The sequence below is a fragment of the Zosterops lateralis genome, assembly GCF_965231275.1.
Source record: "Zosterops lateralis genome assembly, chromosome: 21".
In the NCBI taxonomy this organism is placed as follows: Eukaryota; Metazoa; Chordata; class Aves; order Passeriformes; family Zosteropidae; genus Zosterops; species Zosterops lateralis.
In genome coordinates, this window is record NC_139781.1 from 1,192,080 (window position 1) to 1,206,504 (window position 14,425).

At 37.2% G+C, this 14,425-nt stretch overlaps 1 long non-coding RNA gene across 1 annotated transcript in view; it reads right to left on the reverse strand.

Moving 5' to 3' along the window:
• The window catches only part of LOC310917914, a 495,908-nt gene that overhangs the window by 333,881 nt on the left and 147,602 nt on the right, over positions 1–14,425 (reverse strand). The window lies entirely within an intron of this gene.

Sequence of the window (14,425 nt, forward strand, 5' to 3'; positions counted from 1 at the left end):
AAGAAGTCCCTCCTAAGAAAAAGAATAAATAACATCAATACAGTTACAAAACATAGATATTTCTATAACATAGATACAGTTACAAAACATAGATATATCTATAACATAGATGTATCTATGACATAGACACAGTTACAAAAACATTTTCCTCTTTACAAAAAATACTCTAAAAAAAAGAATTTTTTAAAAAAACCAAAACACCTCAGGCACGGAACCAGGGCTACGCTCTCCCACCCCAAATCACAATTCCAAAGCAGTTCTAATGTGGAAATCTTAACTTTTTTTTTTTTTTTTTTTAAACATTTGTTATTTGTAATTAGAAAAGGCCAATCCCACAAAAGCATACTCCTTCCACTCTCACTGTTCCCTAGCAACATCCAGAAATTAGAGCCTGGGCTCCAAAGCAGCACACTCACAGCACAGCCACATCTGCTGGCAGACCTCGCATTCCTCAGAATTCATCTTTCAGCACAATTTGCTGGAGTTTGGGGTTTTTTAGAAGCATTTTGAGACCTATATAATATACAAAATAATACAGAAAAAGCATTTAATTGGCCCTTTTTCTATAATGTTCTTTGCAAGAAAAACACATTATTTCGTTATTTTATATATTATTTGATTATAATATATAACATTATTTTATTATATGTTATAATGTATATTATAATAGATAATAAATTAGATAATAAATATAAGAAATTATTTATTATAATATAAAAATGCATATTTATTATATAATGGAAATTTTAACTGCTTCCCATTTATTAAGATATAAATATGTTTGGCCATTTATCTTGATTTTCTTACAGTCTTCAGTAACTCCATCACAGGATTCCTTAAGATGAATAAATTTTTCTTTAATAAGCTATTCCTGTATAGTTATACCACTCTTAGCAAACAGCAGAAAGAGATTTTAACAGGGACATTGGATATGGCAAATGAGCTTCCTGTTGTACATTGGGAAGTGGCAAATTATTCCAAGAGCCAGCAGTGCCCTAAACAGAAACATTTATAACAAAACAGACCACAAGTTCCCCTTGTAAGGAGATTTGGCCACAGTGGGATCAACCCTTCCTGCATTTTCAGAGCAAAGGGTTGGGAACCCTTATGAACATCAAAAATAATGTCTGTGCTACCTGCAGCTGTAAAACCTAACAAGGATACAGACAATGTGTCAACAGCATCCAATTATCTGTGGATAGTTTTATAAAGGGGAGGAAATTACTTTATTTCAGGTCTACAAACCTTCTTGCAATCTTGTTTTTATTTGTGTCATTGGAAGCATCTGCATTTATGCACAAATGCCTTTCATCTAAAAATATTATGTTTTAGAAGAGAGAGTCCATGGAAGACAGAGCATTTAAGATCCTTGCTGGATCCAATTATGGTTTAAAATCCATTTATTCTTCCTTACAATTACAGATATTTAGAACACACATCCAAGGAAACATCTTCTTAGTGCAGCGAGGATGAGCTGAGAATTTTCTCCCTCTTTGCTTGTTACAATCATTATCACGAAAAAGAGATTCATGTTGTGCTGTTTATTATTTATGGTCCTCATTATATTCTTTGTCACAGGAGCAGGGAATCAGGATTTTAATGCCCCATATATTCCGTGGGAGATAATAGTAAAGTGTGCTGCTCTGACCTTTTCAGTGTCCTGCAGTTTGATTCATTAGCCATCCCTGTTCCCTCCCATTAACAGCATCAGTAACCTGGGGAAGAGGCAGCTCAGGAAACCAACCAAAAAGCAGAATATTGAAAAGGTTAAAATCCAGATTTATAAATCTATTCAGAGTTTACAAGCCTTTCCAAACCATGTTTAGTATAAAAATTATATCTGGGCCTTCTGGCAAAGGCTGTCCCTGCAGTACAAGCAGTGTAAATAAACTACTTACAGTCACTTTTGAGATGGAAAGCCTTTGCTTTTTAAAAAGAGTCAGAGGTGAATGAGCTCAATATATAGTGTATTTGTCACATACTATGTCTATCAATTTCTGTCCAGGTTAGAGGTGCAGTTTGAGGAAATACTGGAACCATTGTCATGCAGTAATGACATTATAAGTGCCAGAGAAGTGCTGCTTGCAAGACATTGTGAGGAAAATACATTGAGAAACAAACTTGTATTTCATTTCACAATAAAGAGGATTTCAAGTAGGAAAACTGGAGCAGCTTATACACAATTATTTCATGATCAGCAAGTATTCTCAAATGATTTCTTAGGCAGTGTTTACTGTGCTATACAACGAGGCTCTTGAGTACAATATAAATGCATTCCTATTATAACTAATATAATGAAGTTAATAGCAAATGAAAACAACACCAGAATACAGAGGAGAGGTAAGAAATGTTTGCTACTGCATGGTCGCAACTTAAAAGCAAAATTAGTTCAAATTTGCTTAAAAGTTCAGCAGATGATAAAATGGCAGTAAAGTCATATCCTTTATGTGCCTTTGCTTAGCTTAAAATAAACCACATTATATGCTGTGGTGCATATGGAAGATTCTACAGCTCAACAATTCCCTAAACTAATAAGGGTTTTATAAAAAATTTGGTTATGCTAACTCTCCCAGAATGGATGTATTTCTCAATACAATATAGCATTCTGAATGGAAACTATAAATAAACCAACAAAGTAAACAAATCCTGTAAATTCAGAATTTCTTTGCTAGCTCCTATGAAAATCTGGCTTTACTGTGTATGCACAGATCAATTAAAGGAAACACAGGACGTTATCATTAAGAAATTAGCTTTGTTAGAGCAGTTAGCCCATGGAGGCTTCACTTTCTACTTCAAACACTGCCATAAAAGACACTGATGGACTTCTTCCTTTTTGATCATCTGCAAGCTCATTGTTTCCCTTTTCCCCATCCTCAGCAATTGTGTAGTTACCAATTTGCAGAGCTGAAGCTGGGATGGATATACATGTTTTTTATTCAATGCAGTCTTCATCAAGCAGCCAATAAATGTGTTTTATTGCTCTTCCCATAGTAGGCATTATTGCCTCCCCCATGTAAAAATGGCCATATATTTTGAGTCCTTATAGTCACTCAATAGCTAATCAGGAGCTCATACCATTATAAATGTGCTAAAGACAATGCATAATGTCACTGCCTGAGTGTTGATTATTCCTCAAGAAGAAACTTCTACCAGTAATAGGTCACTTGGCAGTGTCATGGCTATCTCCAGGCATAAATTATCTTTTAAAGCCAAGTATATTTCTAAAATAGGAATTCTTTGTCAATCATATATTGACACAAATCACAGGATAAAGATATTTTCCACATGCTAATTTATCTCCCTGCTTTTACTTGGACCAGTGCATTGACTGTATGATGCTGCGTCTATGCTCAGCACAAGCTCACCTTGTGTTTGCAGAAGTTTCTTAATCAGAAATATTTCCACATAATGCATGAAACACCTCATTCTTATGCAGAGCACTGTGAAGATTTTAGCAGTTTCCTATAATCACAAGCCTTTTCTTCCATGTGAGCTGCTTGCACTGCATTTGGCTTGGCCAGAGGCAGAATTCTTACCTATTTACAGACTCACAAGCCTTGAGCTCTAACTGGCAAGTCAGAGAAATGAGGTGAAATGGAGCATCTCTCTGTCTCCACCAGGTCTTTTCAAGGGCAACCTGAGCAATTATGAAATGCCACCCAAATTATTTTTATTTCAAACTCAATAACTAACCACTTGGAGTCTGCAGTGAGAACTCCATCAACCAGTCACAGAAAACCACCCAAACCCATGGAGAAGGAAGAAGAAGGTGAAGAAGAAGGACTCAGACAATGCCTCAAATCCTCTATCTTAATTCACATGCATTACAATACACTAAAATCCCAAAATCCAAATTTCCAGAATTCCAACAATTTCCCACAGCCCACGCTCCCTGAACAGCTCAGGGACAAGGCAGAAATGAATCCATCCAAGTAAAAATCCTCCCTGACAAACTAACTTGCACAACAGTCACAGAGAAATATAAATATTTTTTTATTATTATTTTCAGGACCACCCTTTAGGCTCAGGTTTTACACTGAATCGAGGATTTTATGTTCATGACATTTTATTTATTAAGGTTTCTATCCCATCATAGGGAACTTTTTCAGGCCAGACCCTACATCTTGGATTAATTCCCTTTTCTTTTGAGTCACTTTGCCCCCTGCTGTACAGAGAGTTAAACACTCCAGTAGGGACACAGCCGTGCCAGGCAGGTGTGAGAGAGCCACCTCTGCATCTCATGGAAAACTCCTTTATTTTAGAGCTTGTTCTGGCTCCAGGATCATTAGGATTAGTGCTGGCACTAATTAGAGCCATTCACTGCTGTTGGAATAAAGAAACACAGAGTGGCACAAGAGGGAAAAGAAGCAGGTCACAGCACCTCTGTCACCAGTGAATAAGGAAATTATGTTTGTATTTAAGTCTCCAGGCAAAAATGGTGAGGCAGAAAAAGAAGATGCATGAATAATTATCTTAACTGACTGTTATCTACAAATCTCTCTCAATTTACTAGCCATTTACTGTGTAGCTACAAATATAAATATTTAACTCTGGGAAGAAAATGGAACCATAGCATAGAAAAAAAGATCTCTGAGTATAATGATCAGATTTTATGATCTGATCATTAGGTACTTGATAATCCTCTGTAAGTGCAATTCTGTCTGCATCTGAGAAAAGCAGTGGCCCTCAAATCACAGGTGCAAATCTGGCAAAATTGGGATAACAATAAAACCTCTGGTAGCTGTTACCTGACAACACAATACTGCTCTCTTTTACTGGCAATACTCAAAATTTTACTGATGCTAACACTGGATTTTTTTCTCCAGTTGCAATATCTAGTTGGGTTGTCATGATTAATTAATCCATCACCTGGCTAATGAGGAATGGTAGCTGTATGTCACAGCATTTCAAGGATAACTTTAACTTCTTGAGGATCTCAAGCTGAAATTTTTCTGCTGACAAGTGGTCTAATTGAATTTTAATGAGCTGAAAATCGAGTCCTTTTATTTTTAATTTTCCTAAGCAGTTTTCTTTGTGACAATCCTGTTATAATTATGTATAGTTCAGATGGTTCTACATCACATATGCCCCCCAAAACAAGTTTTTTCACAGATCTATCACCTTTTGAAAACACTTTATCTCTATTGGCCCCTTAATGATTGTTCTTTTTGGTTTTGGATAGCTTTTTTTGACTAAATATACAATGGAAAACTTGGACCCACTTCCAAGTTTCCATGGCTCTGCTTCTTCAATTCTAATTCTAATTCTAATCCTAATTCTAATTTGGAATTCCGAATTCTAATAATTCTAATTCTAATTCTTCTTCAATTTTAATTCCACATGGAGTGAATATTGAGACTGCCTTCTACATCTTTCTTCTCTCCCAGGCAGTGCTCAGAAAAAAGAAACCTGGGTGCCTGGGAGTTACAGCACAATCCCCAGCTTGGACTAAACAAATGTCAGGGTTCCTCTGTGCCCAGGTCATCCCTGGGTGCCAGGTGAAGTCTATGCACACTGCAATATTTCATGAAAGGTATTTACACCAAAATAAACTCAGCTGAATTAATTTATTCTGTCCGTGATGGCTCTGGCAATACCTGTAGCTAACAGCAGTTGTTCACACTCCAGTTTCTCCTCCAGAATAGAGACTTTTCTTTCTGTGCATGTCCTCAGCCAGCACCAGCAAGGCTTTTCCTCCCAGACATGCAGCGTGTTTGGTACAGCCTGCACTCCACTCAGACACGAGCTGTGCAGCTGCATCACATCAAACACTCCCCAAGGCTACAGGCTCTACGTGGAGACAACAAAAAAAAAATGTTTCCCCTCCGTTTCTGTGTTCATTGGACATGTCTGCTATCATTGGCACTCAGTGTGAGCTGGGTGGGAGCAGCTCCCTTGGTGGAGTGATGAATTATTCACAGGGAGACGAGCAGGGAGCTCCCTCTGTGCTGCTTTTTCCTGGTCTGTTTCCTTTCCAAGAACATTCCTTCAGTTTAAAATCTCCCTCACCTTGGCTTTTATCACCTTGGCTTTCTATGTGGCCCTTCCCAGGATCTTAAAAAGCAAAACAAATCCAAGTCCCCACAAAATCACAGAAAACAAGATAAAAGAGGTTCTGTGTGGTAAGCACAGCCTCCTTGGGGCAGCAGCATCATGGAGAGGAGCAGGATCACTGCTGAGAGAGGACCTGAGTGGATCTGAGAGGACCTGAGAGGATCTTCCAGCTCAGACCAAGCAGAGCTGGGCCAGCACCTGTCTAGCCCTGGCTCGTGCCTAAAATGTTTTGGTTTTCTGAAATTCCTTTCCAGGAATTTTCTGTAAACAAAAAATATGTTTTGGTAACTGTAAACTTGATTTTCATTTTTTTTCCCTAGGAGGGACTTCTTCTTGCTGTCCCTCTGCTCTGACCAATGGGAGTGAAGAGGTTTGTCTTTGTGTCACCAATCCAATTGATCTGTGTGAAATAGTATAAAAGGGAGACACATCCCAAAAACAAAGGAGTCATTTTCAGCCTTCTGAAGTCAGAATCTTTGTGTCGTTGTACTGTAGAACAGCATCATACCTGCCTTCAAAAATGCCATGGTGAAATATCTGATTGCACATGCAGACAGCCCTGGAAATACTCTCCTGGGGAGGAGGGAGAGGATGAGAGAGAGTTCAAAGCAAGGCTGTTAATTAGCTATGAGATACTCAAAAGCTTCGTCAGCACTAACTCAGAGCAGTGTCTCACTGGTTTGGGAAATGTTCAGAGCTTCTTATTTTAGAAACGTGCAGGCACTAAGAAACATTTTACACTTTTTAATGTTTGGACTTCAAATCCTCTAAGATCAGGCTCCATAATTAGCTAAACAAGGACAGTCATTTTACCAGCACTGACAAATTAAGCAGTGTCAAATGAGTTCTTTCAGTTAATGCCCATCACTTCCCTCAAAGTTACCAAAACTACTTTTTTATAATCTCATGCTTAACCCTTGAGAGTGTCCTAGAAACCTTTTCTAGATGATTTCTTAGAAACCTTTTCTAGATAGTTTCTTGAGTTTTTCAAACACCTCAAAGGCAGGCTGGTCATTATACCAGCAGCTGAACCAACAAAAAGATGTTCAGAGCTGAAGAGAAACACATATTCTGCTCAGGATGTCAGCACTGAAGCACACAATCACAGGATGATTATCTGCAGGGGCTTTTATTGAAGAGCTCTGGGGATCAGGGTACAGGGTACAGACCCAAATCTGACTCCCACATGGATTCGGGATGGATGTTTTTATACCCTTTTGTTATATAACTATATATATTGATTATTAAACCCATATTGTTCTATTGTATACATTGATCTGATCCAAGCAGGAATCCTTGTCGTTTCCATCAGGACCCCAAACATCGTTTCTCATGATTCTTGTTTAAGACAAAAATCCCATTCCATCCCCAAACACTCATTACAATTAACAATCACATCACTGACCATATGATATCCAATATAGTTCCTTCCTTTTCATTATCATCAGTTATGAACAGCTGAGTTTTCTCCATCTGCAGAGTCCTCTGGAACTGCCACATTTCTGTGTTTTTCAGAGTGTTCTCCTCAGTCCCTCGAAATAGTTCTTCTACTAAAAGATCATTCATCTCTAAAGAGAAACTGAACCCTACGTGTCATTAGAGGACATTAAAGAACCACACTCACCTGTCAAGTTGAGAAGTGAGAAGAAAAATAGAAGGTTCATTATGGTTTGGGGTTTAAATAGGTTTTGGAATTTGTTCAGGGATTGGGGGGCGAGAGTAACACGTCTCTGACCTCAGTGGTCAACTTAGAAATCCATCAATTTGTCCTTCCCACTGGAAAGGAATGTGTTATTTACAAAATATCAGTTTTTACTTTGGTTTTTTTTGTTGTTGTTGTTGTTTTTTTGTTTTTTTTTGGTTTTGTTTGTTTGTTTGTTTTTGTTTGTTTGTTTTTGTTTTTGTTTTTGTTTTTTGTTTTGTTTTTGTTTTTGTTACAAGTGTGAAAAAGCTCCAGTAGAAATGTGAAAACATCAGAAGGATGAAAAATCAGAGCAACACCCATAAGTAATTTTTTAAGGAGCAACAGCAGATTGTGACAAGACTACAGGTGACAAAACGTGTCTCCCAGGTTGTGTATAACCTGATTAAATGGGAACTGTTTGTCTTTCCCCACTCCCCAAAGCCCTTTAGGAGCTGAGACAACAGATGTTTGTCACCACAGCCAGTCACAGGCTGCACTTTCCCTCTGCTGAACTTATTTTGGAAACAAGATAATGAGGTGATCTGCAAGAAATACGTTTGTTCCCCTTTGGCTAATGTTTCATTACTGGTGTCATCTACCCTCTATCATTAGGCAGAAACAACCTGTAATTACTTTATCCTCTAGAAAGAAATAAAATAAAAATATTAAGAATGTTCTCTACAAATGTGTCTAAAAAGTCAGATTTGCGCAAGTGTCTCCAGTTCTCCATAACAACAAAATTGAGAAATCACATATTCACAAACTCAATGTTCCCATTAAAATTTGAATTAATTTTCTTTATTATATTTTATTATAATGTAATGTGATTTCTTCCCAACTTGCCTCTCTCCTCTGCACTTCTGGAGCTTCCCTTTTACCAAGTTTAACTATCAACCTCTGTAAAAGTTACACTGATATTTCCAAGGTTTTTTGCCAGAAGAGTTTGTGGCAGATTTAGACTGCTCTTTGGAAAAGGATAGAAGCTCCTTTTCCGATTATTTCTAGTCATTACATTAAAAAAAAAAAGTAAATTATTTTATTTTATTAATTGATCCCATCAGGGTTCAAAATAAATTTGAATTGCACCATTGAAGACAGCTGGTATTTTGCATTTACTGGCCCAAACCAGACCCTTTCTCTTCTCCACAAGCCACAAGATTAAACAATCACCTGCAATTTCTAAGCACTTTTGTCAAAGTGGAGCCTTAATGCTTTAGGAAGTACTAGAGACAATCTTTAACACCTCTTAGTCATGGTGAGATCCTGTTAAAAAACAAAACCAGGATAGCCTTTACCTATGATAATTATTATTAAATTAACTAACAGAATTCTAACAACAGTACAGACTGTATGGAGAGACATTTCTAAAGACTTCACACAATTTCAGCTTTAATTAGGCTTTTATTTTCTCTGCTCATCATGGCAAAAAAAAAACAAAGAAAAACAAGAATTTAGGAAGGAAGGCAAAGGGAATCTGTATTCTGGTGTGGGTTTTTTTTTGCTAATGACTTACTGTGCATTTCTTTAATGGGATATTTCCACATTTACATCTAGTCAGTTAAAAAGAGAATTAAAGTGGCATCAAACACTGCATCAGCCCCTGGCTTATTCTGCCAAATCCTGTGATTTTACAAACTTTTTTTTTCCCCAAATGTTTCTCCCTCCTTTGCTGCTGTGTGAAATAATCTGACATAAAACAGGAGAACTGGAAAAAAAAAAAAAAAAAAAAAAAAAAAAAAAAAAAAAAAAAAAAAAAAAAAGTCTTTCATTTATGATCTGGCTGTCATTTGTAGCAATGGCAGGGGAAAGCCTTATTGGAAGGAAGTGTAATCTTTATGTAAAAGCATTAACTTTAAGTTGGATATCAAATCATTTCCCATTTATCTGTGGCAGGGTTAGAGAACACTCCTGAAAACAGAGTAAAAAAATTAATTTTCCTGGGGCAGTAACTGTGGCACTGCTGGGTGTGATGAGCTGTTTTCAGCTTTTTCACAGTTTTCACAGAAGCACAGAATATTCTGGGTTGGGAAGGGTCAATGAGTGCAGCTCTTAAGCAAATATCTCATACTGGGATAGAACATTTTTCTTGAAAGCGAGTAAAGCAAAACCAGATTAGGACCCAGTTGCCTTCCCATATAAACTGTTGGAACCCTGGAGGCTGAAAATTTCAGGCTTTCTGTGCTAAAAGACACTGACCCCCCAAGTAAACACTGCATTGACCTGAGGCCTTGGAACAGGATTCCAAAATTGAATGATGGCACTAGAGTTGTGGGTGTGGAGTTTGAATAGTATTGTGTGATCCCACAGAGTGAAAAACCTAGAATTTATACTAATTTATATACTAAAAGCTCGGTTTTAGTATATAATAATATATATGGGGCAAGATGGAAGATTTAAGGTGTTGTCTAAGTCCTTCTTCACCTTCTTGTTCATGGTTTGGGTGGTTTTCTGTAATTAAGTGAAAAAGGTTCCACATTTCAGGCCTTGGGTTGTCATTACTGGGTCAGAAATATAAATAATACAGGTGTCACCTCATTATTGGGTTATTAACACTTAAATAACCTTGGAAAGAGTTGGGGTACTCCACTTTATCTCATTTCTCTAACTTGCTACTTAGAGATCATGGCTTGTGAGTCTGTAAATAGATAAGAAATAATAAATGAATCTGCCAAGTTGGGGTTTTTTAAATAATTTCTTCCCAGAGGAAATGGCTTTTTTACAGCCCAGGTCTAAAACTGGCAGCAGTGGGCACAGCTCCTGCCCAGCTCCAGCCCAGTCCAGCTCTGGGCTGAGAAATAAATGTGTGCCTCCTTCTGGTGTCTGGTGTCTGCCACGAGATTAAAGAAAACTCCCACCACAGCAAGAGCTTCACACCCTTTCACAACTTTCCTTTTAGTTTAACTTTCAGAATAATTTTATATGTAATCCAAACACTTTGCTTATTTATGTTCTCATATTTAATGGCATAGTGTTGCAGTAACTTCTAGAATTATGATGAATGCTGTTTTAAATTACTATTCCTGCCTATTTCCATTATATATGTACTTGGTAGAATCAGGCAAAGTAATATTATTTCATATACATTCAGAAATAATGTTTTTTCAAAAAATATAAGCTGAGGAAAAAAACCTCATCTATAAACTGTTCCAAAAGCCTTCTTAATTAAATTTTTAACTGCAAATGATGTAATAGTCAAGCCATCACAGGAAGGTAAATTATATTTATTTTTTCTTGTGTCAAAATGTTTGGGATTGCAACTGCAGTATTTGAAACATTTTACAAATTTTATGTGTGTTTCTGAGCATTTTCAGTTCCTCTATAGGGTTTAGAATTTTGTTTTATTCTTCCTACCTTTTCTAGCTCTTCATAATTCAGCTTTGATGCACAACAACCACCCTGAGGTGGAAGAGTGGGTCCCCTGCATGAGCTGCCCAAATTCATTATTGCTTTTCTCAGGCAACCAGCTTGGAGGCCATAAGGGCTGCCCCCTAATATTTTAATACAAAAACTACAAAAACCCCCTCATTAATCAGCTACTAATTGATATTTGCAGCTACTACAGAACTGTCTGAAACAAATTTAAGATCCTTTGAGGCAAGTATTACTTTATTCTTTTTTAAACCTTCATTTTTGTTTGAAAGTAATTTTTTCCCTATAACCTTAGTGAAAGTTATAGAGAAAAATTTTAATAACAGGAAAAAGTGCATATTTTAATTATTGATCCAAACTATCATAAACTAAATGCCAACTAACCCATAAATGCTAATTTAAACCTGCTTTCACTCCCATGCAGAATGCAGGGTAATGAACAGACTATCCTCCACAGAGCAATACACTCTGTCACAAACCTCAGCTGCATTTCCACCCTTATTTTTCGTCCAAAATACGATTCCAAAAAAGATATTATTAAGTTATAATGCGGTAGTCCTTTTTTTTTCTCAAGCTCAGGGCACTTAATATGCTGAATTTTAGATTGCTTTTTTTATATTCTGCCTGCTCCTGCCTTCCTTACTGTACGTTAAGGTATTAAAAGTGTCTGCTCCAATTTCCCCTCTGTTCAGGGAGATATGACAGAGAGATGAAAAAGACTACCTACCTTTGGTGCTGAAGAGATAAACAGACCATAAAAAAAGAAAGAGTGGAAGCTAATAGTGCCTTCCCACTTTACATCACGCAGCCACTGAAAATACACTGAAATAACAGTGTGGGACATGGCACAAGTCAGGTTTCCTCCAGAAAAACTGCAGCTGCTATTCCTCATGTTTTGAGCTTCTGTTAGAATGCCCTGATAGAAAAGAGATGCTGTTAAATTAGTCCCATTAATAAAAATTAGAAGTAACTGAAAACAATTGAAACTTTATTCAGTACAGTGAGAGCACCACTTCATCTCTCATCTCTTCTTATCAGTTTAATATCTGATATATCCTCGATGAGAGGACTTTGTATTAAACTGATTTTTGGGCTCTTTTTTTTAGCCTGGAGAAAAGGAGACTCAGGGGTGACTTTATCACTCTCCACATCTCCCTCAAAGGTGGCTGTGCTCAGGTGGGGTTGGTCACTTTCTCCAGCAGCAACTGACAGAACGAGAGGACACAGACTCAAGCTGCACCAAAAAATTTTTTTAAAAAAATAAAATTATAGGCTGGATATCAGGGAGAAGTTTTTCACAGAAAGAATAATGAAGTACTGAAACTGTCTGCCCAGGGAGGTGGTGGAGTCAGCATTACTGGAGGTGTTTAAGGAAAGACTGGATGTGACACTCAATGTCATGGTTTAGTTGAGGTGTTGGACTTGATGATCTTGGAGATCTCTTCCAACCCAGTGATTCTGATTCTGATTCTGATTCTGATTCTGATTCTGGATCTGGATCTGGTTCTGTTTTCCTACACTGAGCTGCATCACCAAATATCTGAGCCAGAGAGAAGGGGCACACCGAGCTCCTCCTCAAGCTTAAAAAGGAGTTTCTGGTTTTTCCTCAGAGCTTTTGCCATTAATGGGTGGCTGAGCCCATTCCCCTTCGGCCAGGCTTGGTGCCTCCAGGTGGGAGAATGTCCTGCCAGAGCATAACAGCTGATTTGAAGGCAGATATTTGCATTCCTTCCATGCCAACAGCTGACTTTATTGCTATGGAAATCAAACTTTCCAAGACAGAATAATCCAACCACATCTCCCCAAGGAAGACAGTTAATTACCCTTTTCCACAGAGGTGAAAACAGTGGTGCCTCAGATCCCTCTGTGAAGCCATCATTTGAAACAAGTAATTATTTCAGATATACTTATTTTAGATGTCAACTGGTGGGAAATTTACTCTATATTTGGTGGGATGGGTTTTTTCAGACTGAGAAGATTATTGCTTAGTGAAACAGTTCTCCTATATTGATAATAAAGGGCGGGAAAGTTTCACTTGGGAAACTTGGAACATTTTCCTACAAGCTCCTTTTGACCCCATGTCAGTGGTTATGGCAACACGTTCCAGAATCTTCTCTCACATAACACTTAACAATCAGGATGAGTTATTTTTTTGCACTGCAAAGGCAAAATAGGAGAAGTCAGCTCCCGGTCTGCATTCCACAAGCTGCTTATCTGGATGACCTGATTGGGAGAATTTCCTTTTAATTAGCAAGTGAGAAATGCTAATATGAATATGCTGACATAGGATAAAGATCCACCCATCCCATGCTGTACAATGACATATTTTATATATATTTATATGTTCGGCCTACTCTGAGAGTCAGCTAAAAAGGGGAATGACTCTAATAAAGACTAATATGGTCTCCATGTCATACAAAGGACAAAATGTAGCAAAAGAAGGACCAAAAATGAGTACAGTAATCAGGATGATTACACATACAACTGTTTTTCATTCAACCTTTTTTCCTGCCTTATAATGCACCCACTCACCCTTGTTGTCTTCCTGTGCTAAACCTCACTTCAGAAAAAAAATACAAAAATAGGAAGAAGAATAACTAAGGAATTCAATTTGCATATGTGGTACAAATTCTTGCCATGGAGAGAGAAATTGATTAAATCCATATAATGATAAAATAGAAAATCATTAATTGTTCAGCTTTTGAACTAGAAGAGAAATTAAATCTCAATATATTTCACTAATTATGGTACTGTAAAAAAACACTGGACAAGAAACCACTTCTAGAGAAACTCCAATGGAAAAGTTTCAGAAAACCTTAAGAAATGTTCATTCTTAAACACATTTTGAAAGATCCCAGCTGGTGGTTGTAGGAACTTTCTTGGAAATGGGTCTATTGGAGATTATCAGTTAAGGAGAGCTTATCACCAGCAAAAGCAGATACACAAATGATGGCCAATAGTGATTTCTTTAACACATCTTGAAAGGTTTTTCAATGGAAATCTGCATTTATCCAAAACATTAATGGATATTCAAGAATTCAGAATATTTTGTAAAAACTATTCTGGTTTAAAGGCCACCTCACAGCTTTTAAGACTAGATTCACTGTTTTGGAATTGTTACATCCAAACATTTTCATCTACATATAAATAAATATGAACCCCCTATCAGAAAAATATGGTCTGGGTGTAGTTGTTTGGCCTAGGACTACTTTTGCAGCTAAAATGATGAAGCAATATTTATTTTACAAAATGGATGTATAGACATGAGTGCCCATAGATGTACATATGACAGTCTGATGGGTTATTGCTGGGGTGCCA